The following is a 13,507-nucleotide window of genomic DNA, read 5'->3' as shown; positions in this document are numbered from 1 at the left end:
CAATGCATGGAACCTGTAGACCCACAAGTCTCGGGAAACAAATGTGATTTTGCAAAGCAAAGAGTCCTTTGGTAGAGTGGTTTGGAGATATGATGTTAGAAATATGGTAAACAATGACAGCCTGAGGCAGAGAGCTGTAGAGGGTTCTTCTCGCTGTCCAGCAGCTCTTTAACATAATTTGGCAGTAAAGCTGCATGATTTGTGGGACAAGGACGTACAACTATATATAGAGTGGCCTCCACTGAACAGATACATGCTTTGCATGATAAAAAAAAAAGTCCATTACCGGAATTGCACTGGCACATCCTCTTCAAACTGCTAATGCATGAAGATGAGAAAGGTGCAATCAGGAGTAACACGTGGTGCAAATCCTTCTTTCGTCAAGGTGCGTTGAAAAGTTGAGGAATGATCTACGGAGCCTTGCAACGCCTCTGAAATCTGCCACAAGTAATGAGTCCCCTGCAGCTGCAGCCCGCTGCCTCGGCGCCTCGACCGGCTGCAGCATCCGTCGTCCGTCTTGGGCAGCACTCGTCTCACGCTCACACAAGAGAAACATGTTTCATTCCATCTTATTCGGTGAGATCACTGACCTTTATTTGTTGTGCGGCAACAACAACTTCATGGCCCGAGTTGCTTTTATTTTTTTATTTTCCCTTTTTATTCATTTGAAGCTGCTGTGGCAGGACTGGTCCACACTGAGGAGGCGGTGAATGATTACCTAAATTACCTAACTAATATAGTGTCATATTATTTACAAGTAGAATAAGCTGGATCCTCTCAACCACGTCACATCCTTTCTTTTGCACATTAGCAATATAAGAGGAAGATGTAATTCAATAATCAGCCAGTTAGGTGGTATTTACAGGCCAGTTGGCAGAATTAAATGTCATCGTTATGTCGACAAACAACACATTTGTTGAATCTTGGTGTTGGTGAACATCTGTGTACATGCCAAAGTCTCACGAACTTTAAAGTAGCGTATTTATGATGCGTCAAAAGCGGCCGTTATCCGACAGGTACGCCAGGTGATGCCGGATGGGCTACTTTTGAATAAATGCAAAAGCCACAGGTGTTAAACGAGTGAATTGGATCAGTTTTATTCCCTCCCTTTCACTTGGTTATCAGCTACTTTATTATAAAATATCAAATCCCCGTCATTTTTTCCTGCCTGTTACTGTCAGTCATGTTAACGCGTGAGGTTGCTTTTGTAGGCATGATGTTGTTTTTTTGAGTTGTAGGCGAAGCGTTCGCGTGGATCATGATGTTATGTTGGTGAAGGCCTTATGATCATGATTTAGACACAGACACAACCACAGCCGGGTCGGAGTGAAGGGAGGAAGAGGAGTTTTCCACACATGTGTCTTTGTACCAACTCACATACATTTTACATTGAAAAACACAAGGACACAACTTTTTGTGTTATTATGTGTCATTTTTTTCATTCAGTTGAATGAGAAAGTGTGTCCAAACCTTCGACTGGTACCGCACATCCCTCTATTGTACACTAACCACAAAGCTGAATCTTAAACCTTGAGACATACTTCTGTCATTGATGGATAATGAGAATCAATCAATGTGGGCTTTGAAGAAAATCCCTGCAGCGGGAGTTTTTCATTGGTAATTCAGCCCCACACAAGAGACACAAAAGACAGCAGCGCAACACAACTTGGAATCCAGTTACAAGCTGTCGTAGAGTGGAAAGTCCTGCAGTTTAGCATTTTTTTGTGTTGTGATGAATTGTAAATGTTTAAAACAATTGCTGTCCATGACATCTTAGGAGGAGGAGGAAGAAGGGTGAGTTGGAAGCTCACGGCCCTTGGGCTTCTTCTTGTTGCTTAACAGTCCGACGAATAAAGAGACACTTTAGCGAATTGTGGTATCGATACGCTTTGATCTGAACTGATGCAATCGGTGTGCAAGCTGAAGAGCACATCCTGGCTGCCCCCGACGTGATGCTCACAGCTAAACTACCAGCCTGGGGATGCACAGCGTAGCAAGTATGCTACCGTTTGCCAGGGAGAAATACATTACAGAGAGGCCCCATTCTCCCTGCTGTATAAGGACTTCACATCTCAGCCTTTGTGTAGTTCACCGAAGAGAAGCACTTCCCGTGCATGCGGCTCCAGGCGGTTGGCACAGTGGGAAGTCCTTGCATGTCAGTAATGGAGTGACGCGTTTACGTCAAAAGTGCCAAAACTCAATATCCAGCATTTATTATGGCCCGGAGGCTTAAGAAAAGCTTTTTTTTTTGCTTAAAGGCACCTCATATCTGAAGGGTATTTTGTATTTTGGCTTGTGTGCTGTTTGCAGTGGAGATGTGCTGAATCTTAATGGAGGTATAGTGACGGAAACCACTTGACATTCTCAGTGGTGAGGTGTGTGTAGGTGCAGCCACATTCTATCAATACATTCTCATTAATGTGTGTCTCTGTATAGAACACAGAGGGAAAGGCAAATATCTAAATACATCCACTAAAGTACAGAACTTAAGTAAAATGACGTGGCACATTACCTTCAGTGATATTACTGTAATTTACTCTGCTCCAAAACACTGACTCCACTTTATTTATCTCATAGATAAAATTGCCGAAGCCAAAATCAGATTAAAAAAGTTATTTGGTCTTTTCAAAGTTACACAATTATCCATTAGGAAAGTTATCACCAATGATCACATTCGATCTTAACGATTATCATGGACAAAAGAAATCATGACACTGCTGCTGCAAATCATTTGAAAACATGAGGCAATTCATTATTTACACAACATAATGTGTGCATTATTACTGTAATAACGATGGTTAAATTGTTATCGCCAATAACGGTTTAACGCAACAGCTTTATGTAACATCATCCCGACAGATATAATTATGCGTTAACAGCAGCTTGTGAATAATTATTTTATCTATAGTTAATATCAGGGGCAAAACATATTATTTATATAATAATTATAGTTTACTATACTATTTTTCTAAGGTAAATAATGTGAATATGAAGATGACTCAAGTGATAAAGCACACGGACAATGAAATGACTGCGACATCTCAAAGAAAAACAGACTCTTATCTACTTTCATAATTAACTTGGCAATCATGAAATCATCAGCCTGCTGATGCCAGAGGGAGGAAAGTGTGAGCTTTAAGATTTGAATCACTGAGCTCGAGCTGACATGCTTAGCAAGTGACCCGATGTGAAGGCAGCATGCTCGATCTGTGCAACAAGCTTTTAAACCCTGATCAGACGAAAGCGTCGGTGTCCCGATTGAATGGTTGGAAAACCGATGCCCACGTGGCAGGAGCGAAGTGACCTTCTGTTTCCTCCAGTTCTTCCAGGTTCACGTGTGTCCTAACAGGCCGCCGCTCAGCGCTCACACCTCCCAGAGGGACAATCGGTGTGGCTGGAAGCTATTTTCACCTCGTTCTGCTTGTGTAGTGTAAAATGGTTCCGGTTTTCAGAGGTAATTGGTGGACTTGCATTTTGTGAAAGAAAATATTCCTGATGCTCATGAATCTTCACAGCTGAGAATGAATGAGTTAGATTCCTTTAACAGGAAGTAAAGGAGTAAACATAATCATTTGGTTTAGGTTTTCATATCCGACCAGTTGTGCCACACACAGGTCTTTAATGGCTTTTCTTTGATTAACTTAATAATCTATTGTTCAGCTGCAATTCCAGATGTGCACAATGACGCCCTGCAAGGAAACCTTGACATCAAAATGGAACCGGTCCATTTCTCGTCCTCGGCGCTGCTGAATAAGCATCGTTGTGGTGAAAGCCTTTGTTCAACAGCTTCCATTTATCAGCGCAAAGGCATTTGAAGCGGTTTTAGTGGTCATAGTTCAGGGACTAGTAAAAACACATCTGTGTGAGCAGCTTTTCATTCCCCCAATCACCCGACCAATACAAAAAATGCATAATCCTCATAATGAAATACTGGCAGTACAATAGCCAGTAAATGACATATTCTCTCAGGCATTGATATGAAATTACACCTGTTCGCAGCGTGGTCGGCTCCCATGGTGGTTTCTTTAAACAACAGGCAGTCACCATCTTCTGGAGGGCAGTAGAGTTCTGAGACAGGAGGAAAAATGACCCAAGGAAGCCTTCATAAAACAGAAAGGTCGTTTGGACTCAAACAATAACTCAGGATCTTCGCCTGACGCCTGAAATTGAGCCGCTGGGGCCCAAGTACGGACATTTTGAGACGCTCCCCATCAGTCACTTTGTCTGTTTTAATCACCTTTTGTCTTTAACTTGAACTTATAGCTTTTGTTACACGCCGATTACTTGCGATTGCTTTTGGGATTTTAGCATGCCGTACTAACCATCTAGCTGAAAGCACCGTCTGCACAAAGTGCAGCGGCCCAGAGCTCCACTAAAAAAATGTCACTTCATACATCTTGAAATAAAAGAGTCGCCCATCTGAGTCAACATCCAACTATTAACATAATCCTGCTCATCACAGCGTTTGAATGAGGCCACATCATTTGGCTCCGAGACATGTTGAACACAGAAATCCGGTCTTCTCCTGAGTCACACACAGCCTCCAGATGAAGGTCATCCACACGAACTGATGGGCCACCATGGGAGTGGTGGCGTCCAGTCGCTGGCGGAAGGCGGCTCAGGAGGAGAATCAGCGGACGCTTTGTTCTGCAGTGGCCCGACGTGATATTGCATCATTTCAAAAGTCAAGTTTTGGGTTTTTTTCTGTTTTCGAGCAGAGATGACACGCATGCGTACGTGATTGTAGTATAGCGGGGTCATAACAGAGAAACAAACAAAAATAGGGAAATAAGAAACCAACAGTCACAGTTTGGACTGCAGGCGTGTGTTGAGCCCCGGCCGCAGACAGCTGATGGGAGCTTAAGGCTCAGAGAATCCCACGAGGCGCGTTTATACTCACCGAACTGAAAATGAACCTTTCCCGTCTTTGCCTACAGCTTCAGAGCTGCCGGTTGTGATCCAGAGAATCGATGCTATGCTCACAGGCAGTTGTTCATTGATTCCGAAAAAAAAAAAAGATCCATTTACTATCAATCATTATGCAGAATAAAAGACAACTGGTCCTGGTTCCCGCCCCCGGTGCAAGCTGGGAGACGCACAAAGTATTAATTTGTTCTATCAAATAATGATGTTGTATATTAAATTAATGCAAAAGTGTGTTATTTGTGTGGATCATGAATATGACCTATTCATGTGTCATATAGAACACGTCAATTACCAATAGAGACGGGGAAATGTCTCATATAGTAGAGTACAAGGAAGGTTAAATGTAATTCACATGTGACCTGTCAGAAACTGATAATTGTCTATAAAATGCACTTTTTCATATCTTAAAGGCCAAGGTGACGTGCCTTGTTATTTCTCACAGTTAGCTAGTATAAATCACAGAAATGCAGCAATTCTTCGCATTTGAGAAGCTAGAGTCAGTGATTATTTGCCCCTTTTGGATAAGAAATTATTTTAACAAGATCCGAAACACAATTTAAAAGACGATTACATGTTCATAATGCCACGGTTTCATCCTATTACTGTCAGCGTGGTGCATTGAATCAGATCCTGTGAGGTGAGACCTCGACAGCGCGTTAGCTTAATTAGAGGGACTGGATCAAAGGTTTCATCGGATTCAGTGAATAAACTGTCATCCAAATTATTGCAACACCGTCTGAAAGCAGCACTACTCACCTAATGCGTCAAACCTCAGCAGAGAAAATAGGTTTATTGACATTTGCACCTGGTGGATTTGACGTGTTTACGCTTTACTCGGCAGTTCAGTGTAGGTTTGTGAAGCAAACTAAGATCAAGACAAGTAAATTAAAATAATAGTAGAATAACATGGCTTCAGTAGCAGAAGCATCGTTTGGTGCTGTGCATCCCCACACGTGCTGTTCTTTCATCTTCACACAATTGAATTAGACTGATTACGCCGTCGATCAATATTGTTGCCAGAGAATGGACTGAACATAGCAGGCTGCGTTATTTAAACATCCTCCTGGGCCATGTTCAGACAAACACTGCTCTTCTCTGGTCCTTTTCCCCAAAGCATAAAAGACATTGCTTTACCATGACCGACCTGAAGACGAACCTACACACAGAAAATAAAATAAAAACATGATGCCATGTGTATTCATTCACCATGTAGTCTAATGTGTTTTTTCAAACATACATATGTATGGTTTTATTTCTCCTGCATCCTTTATTTAGTGTACGCTGTCGCCTCACGGTTCATGTCCCAGCACACAGAGCGGAACAGAATATCAACATCCGCAGCCTTTTATGCCGGCAGTGAAAGAAACTGCTCCTTCATCAACACAAGCAGAGCTCATCTAGATCGGAAGTGAAACTTCGATTCAGCACCGAGGAAATCTGTGAAATCTTGCTTTCTGCTTATTCAACAAGTTCCCAGCAGGATCCAGTTACCCAGAGATAATTGCATTGATGACATTTATCGTTGAGCAGACGGTCATGGACCAGGATGCTGAATTAGCACCGCGGCAACCAGTCTTCACCCATCATCACCATCAGTTACCCCCCGAGCCCCCGAGCCTACCCCGAGGAGCTGGAAGATTTCTTGAGCGGGCTGTCACTTCAATTTTGGCCAGACAAGAGGATGTGCACTTACTGAATTTACAGCTCCGTGCCTTCGGGCCGCTGCATATGTTGGCCCTCATCATTGATCCTTGTCTTTACAAGGTCGAAATGAGGATGGCGTACGATGAAAATTCACGGGATTAAAAAAAAGAAGACTGTAAATAACTTTATTATTCAATATTTAACTTGCTTCATCTCCGCTACCCACATGGATATTTGCTTAGATCAACAGCAATAGAGTTCAGAACCCGTTTAGGTAACAGAACCACTTTTGATCAAGAGTCACCAGAATAACGACTTTTAAAATGTTTAAAACAACCTACGATTATACCGCGCTTATCATCTTGTAAATCTGTAAATCAGAAGCACAGCTGACATTCTTAAAGTGCACAGACAGAAGATAGCGGAGTTTGTTTGTGGAGATAACATTGATTCATCGTAACCATGACAACAGCCTTTCACTGACATTTCTCATTTGTTTTGGCCCCAGAAGCTTAAAGCCGTTCACGTCTTCAGAAGCTGATGTCACGTGAATCACTTCTTGACAACGTGTTGAACGTCACCCCCCCCAAAAAAAAAAAAATCATCAATCAGCAGAATCAATAACACAAGTATGTGAAATGCATATAAATTCAAAGGAAAGATTCCACATGACTCTACACAGAACTGTAGGCCCACTGTTAACAAGCATGGCAACGTGTCGTTTCTCTTGTGGCTTAGTGCTTCTATTTCTTACTCCCATGATGAAACAAGCATCGGCGATACCGTATCAGCATTCTTCACACTGCAACAAAAGCTTTTGAATGCATTTTGTTATTATTTAATTTGAATGCAACACAGATTAAATTGAAATACTTTATCAAAATAAAAATCTAAATAACTTGTTGATGCTAAAGAACAGATAGTAGAACATACAAAAAGTGTTTTTGAAGGTAAATTTATAGAGTCCCCTTGACATAGAATTACACTACGAGAGGGGATAGTTATTTTGCTCTTTAACAACATCATCCCGGGCTCCTGAAATTGCTCACATGGCTGACTCAGCAGAATCCGCAGTCTATTAATTCACTCCGTCAGATTGATTTCAGACGCTGCTGGCTGCTTTTCAACACTGTTATCCAGCTTCAAAACTCTCATTCTCAAGGTGAAAGCGGGAAGGAAAGGTCCAAAAAAGCTGTATCACTTATTGGTGACGTTGTGAGTGCAGTAGAGTGGGGGGGAGGGGGGGAGTCCTCTTTTAACGCCTTCCCTCCACAGGACGCCAGCTGCCCGACTTTGATTGTGGCCCGAAATAAACGTGACGGCCGTGTCCTTCTGTTTCCCACCGACAACATCTTGTCTAGAAACCAGGTGAGGAGCAAGAAAATAATAAATCACAAAATCATTGTGAATATTTGATTCATTATTATTTTTTATTATCAACACATTTCAAGTCTTATGGGGGAAAACAGATCACAAATACTTGGTTACAACTAAATGGTTAAAATAGGGAAATATTGGGTTTGTGGCGAATAGATGTGTCTGTTAATGGTAGCATGATGTGTCATCAAGTGTGTCGCTGCAGCTCATTGATGAGTTGTGAGACTGGTGAGAATAAACTGAAAGTTATTTTGGGGTCTTTTCATAGTATTTGGTGACAGTAAGAAAAATACAGATGTTAAGAGGGAGTCGACCGAGTGACCTTCACGCTGTGGACATGTGGAGCTCTGCAGCCGGACAGATTGATGTGAATTTACAGCTCAAGGTGTCTGAGGCCGTGCCTCATCCTGCCTCTGCGACGCTCCACAGCCCCTCTGTGGACCTACTGATGACATTTTTCAGGCCTGTCGCACCGAAGATGAGTAGTGGGATGCAGGAGACTCACACAGTGGATCATGCACACCGCTGACATGATTACTCACTAGATCACGGTGGAACGACTTCTCAAATCAAAAGGAACTGTTAAAAATAAATTGACGGTACGGTTTTATAGTCCGTCTGAGAAAATAAAAATAGGTATAGACAGATCGATAGATAGTTAGTGACAGATGGGGATTTCGCTGCGGTGTGTAGATTCCTATTATTGTCCTACTAATACTTTAATCTGTAGACAATCAGCTGTTCTCATCTCATTTTGAAGCAATGGTTTGTGGTCTGCAACCCGACAATAAAAAGACTTCAAAGCATTTTCACAGCATTTTCAGTGGTATATTAGTGAACGTTTTAGGAAACACTGCCGGTTAAAATTCGTCTTCAGGCCCAGCGGAATGTGATTAATTGCGTTAAAGGATATACAAATAGACCAAGGAGAAACTTTGGTAGCAACGAAGAGAGAAGGAACATTTAAACTGGGCAAGATGGCAAGCAGTAATGCTCTGGAGCCAAATGAACCCGGGATGTCTTTGCTTCATACCACTTTGAATAATTTAAATATGAGGAATAGACACCCGAGACTTCTTTAAAACAGCACGAGGTGGAAAACACCGATCAGTTTCATACTTTTTCCTCATGGAACCCACAAAAAGAAAGAGAGAGAAGTTTGTTCTGTTGACAGCCACAACGAACGGCGCCACCAGCGAAACCATCTGATTGCAATGTAAACTACAGCCCCTGCTGATGGGAAGCTACTGGAAACCTACAGCCAGCTTTCATAAAAATGATGATGTGCATTTATGTCACTGAGGAAGAACGCTGCCCGCTCAAGTGAAATAAACGATCAGCAAGATCTTTTCCATTACTTTCCACCATCCCGTCAGCTAACCATTTCACACTTTAACCACTATGTTTATGTAGCGGGGCTTTAGTTACCTACATCGACACCTCATACAATATTAGTTTGAACAAACTATGAACAAAACACACTTAAAGACTTTAAATAAAAAGTCAAATCAGAGGACAAATAACAAAACGCCAGAGATGGCGTAAATATAAACGACCTGACGACCTGCTTGAATTTCAATCTCTCCTCTCCTCGTTCTCTGCCTCTATCTCTGCTGCCAAAAGCTCTTTCTACCAGTCCAAAATCGAATCCTCATTCTCTAACCCCAAAAAACTCTTCTCGATCTTCTCCAATCTCCTCGAACCCCCTACCCCTCCTCCCCCCCCCACCCTTCTTCCGGGAGACTTTGTCAACTACTTCACCAAGAAAATAGCTGACATACGCTCCTCCTTCTCAAACCCACCACCTACTTCTCGCGTCCCACCGACCTCACCTCTTTCGCCCTCACTTCCCTCTTTCACCGCCCTCTCTCCTAACCAAATTCTTACCCTAGTAACCTCTGCCCGTCCGACCACCTGCCCTCTTGACCCCATTCCATCACATCTTCTACAATCTATCGCACCTGACCTTCTTCCGTTCCTTACCTTTCTCATCAACAACGCTCTGTCATCTGGCTGTTTTCCCAATTCTCTGAAGGAGGCAAGAGTCAACCCTCTCCTGAAGAAACCCACCCTCAACCCTTCTGAAGAAAACAACTACAGACCGGTCTCTCTTCTTCCCTTCTTGTCCAAAACCCTTGAACGTGCTATCTTTAATCAACTGTCCTCTTATCTCCACTGTAACAACCTCCTTGACCCCCACCAGTCAGGTTTCAAGGCAGGCCACTCCACAGAGACTGCTCTCCTTGCTGTCTCTGAGCAACTCCACACTGCTAGAGCCGCCTCTCTCTCCTCTGTCCTCATCCTTCTGGACCTCTCTGCTGCATTTGACACGGTCAACCACCAGATCCTTATTTCCTCCCTTCAGGAACTTGGTGTCACAGGCTCTGCTCTCTCCCTTCTCTCATCCTACCTCGATGGCCGCACCTACCGGGTAACCTGGCGAGGATCTGTGTCGGAACTGTGTCCTCTTACTACTGGAGTTCCTCAGGGTTCCGTGCTGGGTCCCCTCCTGTTTTTGCTTTACACCAACTCTCTTGGCGCTGTCATTCGCTCGCATGGCTTCTCTTACCACAGCTATGCCGATGACACCCAACTAATTCTCTCCTTCCCTCACTCGGACACCCAGGTGGCGGCTCGGATCTCTGCCTGTCTAACTGACATCTCTCAGTGGATGTCCGCCCACCATCTGAAAATCAACCCCGACAAGACTGAACTACTTCTCTTTCCCGGAAAAGATTCGCTTACCCAGGACCTGACAGTCAACTTTGGAAACTCTGTGCTAACGCCCACTTCGACTGCTAAGAACCTCGGCGTCACACTCGACAGCCAACTCTCCCTGACTCCCAACATCACTGCGACAACGCGATCCTGTAGATACACGCTCTACAACATCAGGAGAATACGTCCCCTTCTCACTCAGAAGGCAGCGCAGGTACTGATTCAGGCTCTTGTCATCTCCCGCCTGGACTACTGCAACTCCCTCCTGGCTGGTCTCCCTGCCACCGCCATTCGACCTCTGCAGCTCATTCAGAATGCAGCAGCTCGACTGGTCTTCAACCTTCCGAAATTCTCCCACACTACTCCACTCCTCCGCTCTCTTCACTGGCTACCGGTGGCCGCCCGCATCCAGTTCAAAACACTGGTGCTCACGTACCATGCTGTGAATGGATCGGGTCCAGCTTACATCCAGGACATGGTCAAACCCTACATCCCAACCCGCACTCTCCGCTCTGCATCTGCAAAACTACTCGTCCCTCCCTCACTGAGAGCAAAACACTCGACTAGGTCTCGACTCTTCGCTGTCCTTGCGCCGAAATGGTGGAACGCGCTCTCTGAAGACATCAGGACCGCAGAGAGCCTTCACATCTTCCGCCGCAAACTAAAGAAACACCTCTTCAGACTCTACCTCGACTAAAGACTAACAAATTGTAGCACTTAAATTGTACTTGTAACGTCACTCATCTATAGCAAATTGTAAATTGGCTTATTTGAGGAAATTGCACTTTCTTGTTTCTTGTTCTCCTGAGTTTGTACCCTATGGTTGAATGCACTTATTGTACGTCGCTTTGGATAAAAGCGTCAGCTAAATGACATGTAATGTAATGTAATGTAATGTAAAAACAACACAACATCATTCTTTTTATATTTATATATATATTTTTGCACTGCAATTCCCTTTTATTCCAATGTGATGCAGCACACAGAGTATTTATGTTCCCTCCTCCTCGAGCCTCTTGTAGTTTGTATCTCAGAGCCCCCGGAAGCCTTCTGGTCCATCATTGATTTCCCCTTTCAGGCGATGATTCTTAACAAACGTATTAAGTCGGCGAAGGTTCGCGCTCGGTTGAGGTAGCTGTCAAAAGATAATTGGACTCTTGGATTCAACGGCTGTTTTAACCCCCAGAAGCCTCATCAAGGCCGTGACCCTGAACATTTGCTCCGCAGCCCCTCGTGTGATCAATTTGCCTTCCTACTCATGAGAAACGCAGGTCCAACAGAAGTCGACCCTCTGTGTTTTTCCTTTGACAGTTCTCCGTGTAATGGTAGTGCATCCGGGGATCAGAGAGCGTGAGGGCCGGGGGGGCTGAGAGGTCAAGGGTCAGGTTATTGAGGGCAAACGTCAATACGGATTCAAGTGAGTGAGAGAGGATTGTATCACGATGACCTTTCCATAGAGAGAGTAAAGGGTTAATGCTGAAAGACGCTTAACTTTGTTCTTATATACATAAATATATTAATAAATCTTTAAGTTTATTCAAAATGATTTCCTGTTATTTGTCTCGTTAAATAATAGCTAGATTGTCGGAGCATGATTCATGGAGCAACATTCTAACTTTAAAGGATTTTTCATTCACTCTATCAAAGAAAATGTTCAGCGCCAACATGAACAAAGGGAGGAAATCATATTTAATACAACTCAGACCAAGCACGGAAAGTCATTAATAAACTCGGACCATGAGTTCTGCTCCTGCTTCTTCATGCCCACAATGAGTCTTTATCCACAAATGTAAATATCTTCTGAATTAAGGAGGTTTATATTAGCTTTCGCCGGCTTGAATTGTTTTATTTAATTAATCAAACGCTACACGCCAATCAGCTCCATCTAACGACGGCTCTGTATTTATATTTAAAGATCTCCGGGTATTAAAATGAAAACAGTAATGTAACGAATTGACATCTATGACAAAGCTTCAAACTGTTGCAGCGCTGGCGGTTAAATTACTCACCGATGTGAGAAATTAACTTTAATGCGAACGCACTGAGGGAGAGCGATGAAAGCAACGAGTGCAGTTTGCTCGTGAGGGATGAGATTAAGTTCTGTGATGCAGATTCTCTTCGATACATTATTCAGTGTCTGTCTCACCAATTCAACTTGTTCAAGGCTGGGCCTCGTTTTACCCCCAGTTAAGGTAACAAACAAATAAACGGCCCATTTCATTTGGATTTTTGCTCTTCATTTTCAGGCATTTTAAGCAATGGTCAGTCAGTGACTTTGAAATGTTGTAGATGTCCACGTTCCCTCATGACCTCACCGGCCGACGTGGACACTTGAGTAATGTGTCTCGACCGCTTTTAGATCACAATCAGCATGAACAGTTGATCTAATGGTAATCAGCCATGGTGGTAAACATATGTAATAGTCATTATTTCAAATAGATTTATTTAGTGCTTCTGCCAGGGTGGCACGGTGGCGTGGTGGTTAGCACTGTCGCCTCACAGCAAGAAGGTCCTGGGTTCAATTCCGCCCAGTGGCCTTTCTGTGTGGAGTCTGCATGTTCTCCCCGTGTCTGCGTGGGTTCTCTCCGGGTTCTCCGGCTTCCTCCCACAGTCCAAAGACGTGCTCTGGGGATCAGGTTAATTGGGGACTTTAAATTGCCCGTAGTTGTGTTAATGTACACATTACATTAACATAATAGAAATTAGCATTACGGATGGCGTCAGAATAGCAGTAATTTGAATTAGCAATAGATAACTAAAATTAGCTGATATTTTTCTGATGATCAGTACAATTAAATAGAGAAACCTGTCTATTGTCACAGTAATCATTTCAGTATACTGA

This window comes from Gasterosteus aculeatus, chromosome 21 (assembly GCF_964276395.1).
Source record: "Gasterosteus aculeatus chromosome 21, fGasAcu3.hap1.1, whole genome shotgun sequence".
Classification (NCBI taxonomy): Eukaryota; Metazoa; Chordata; class Actinopteri; order Perciformes; family Gasterosteidae; genus Gasterosteus; species Gasterosteus aculeatus.
Note: the sequence above shows the minus strand (reverse complement) of the source record.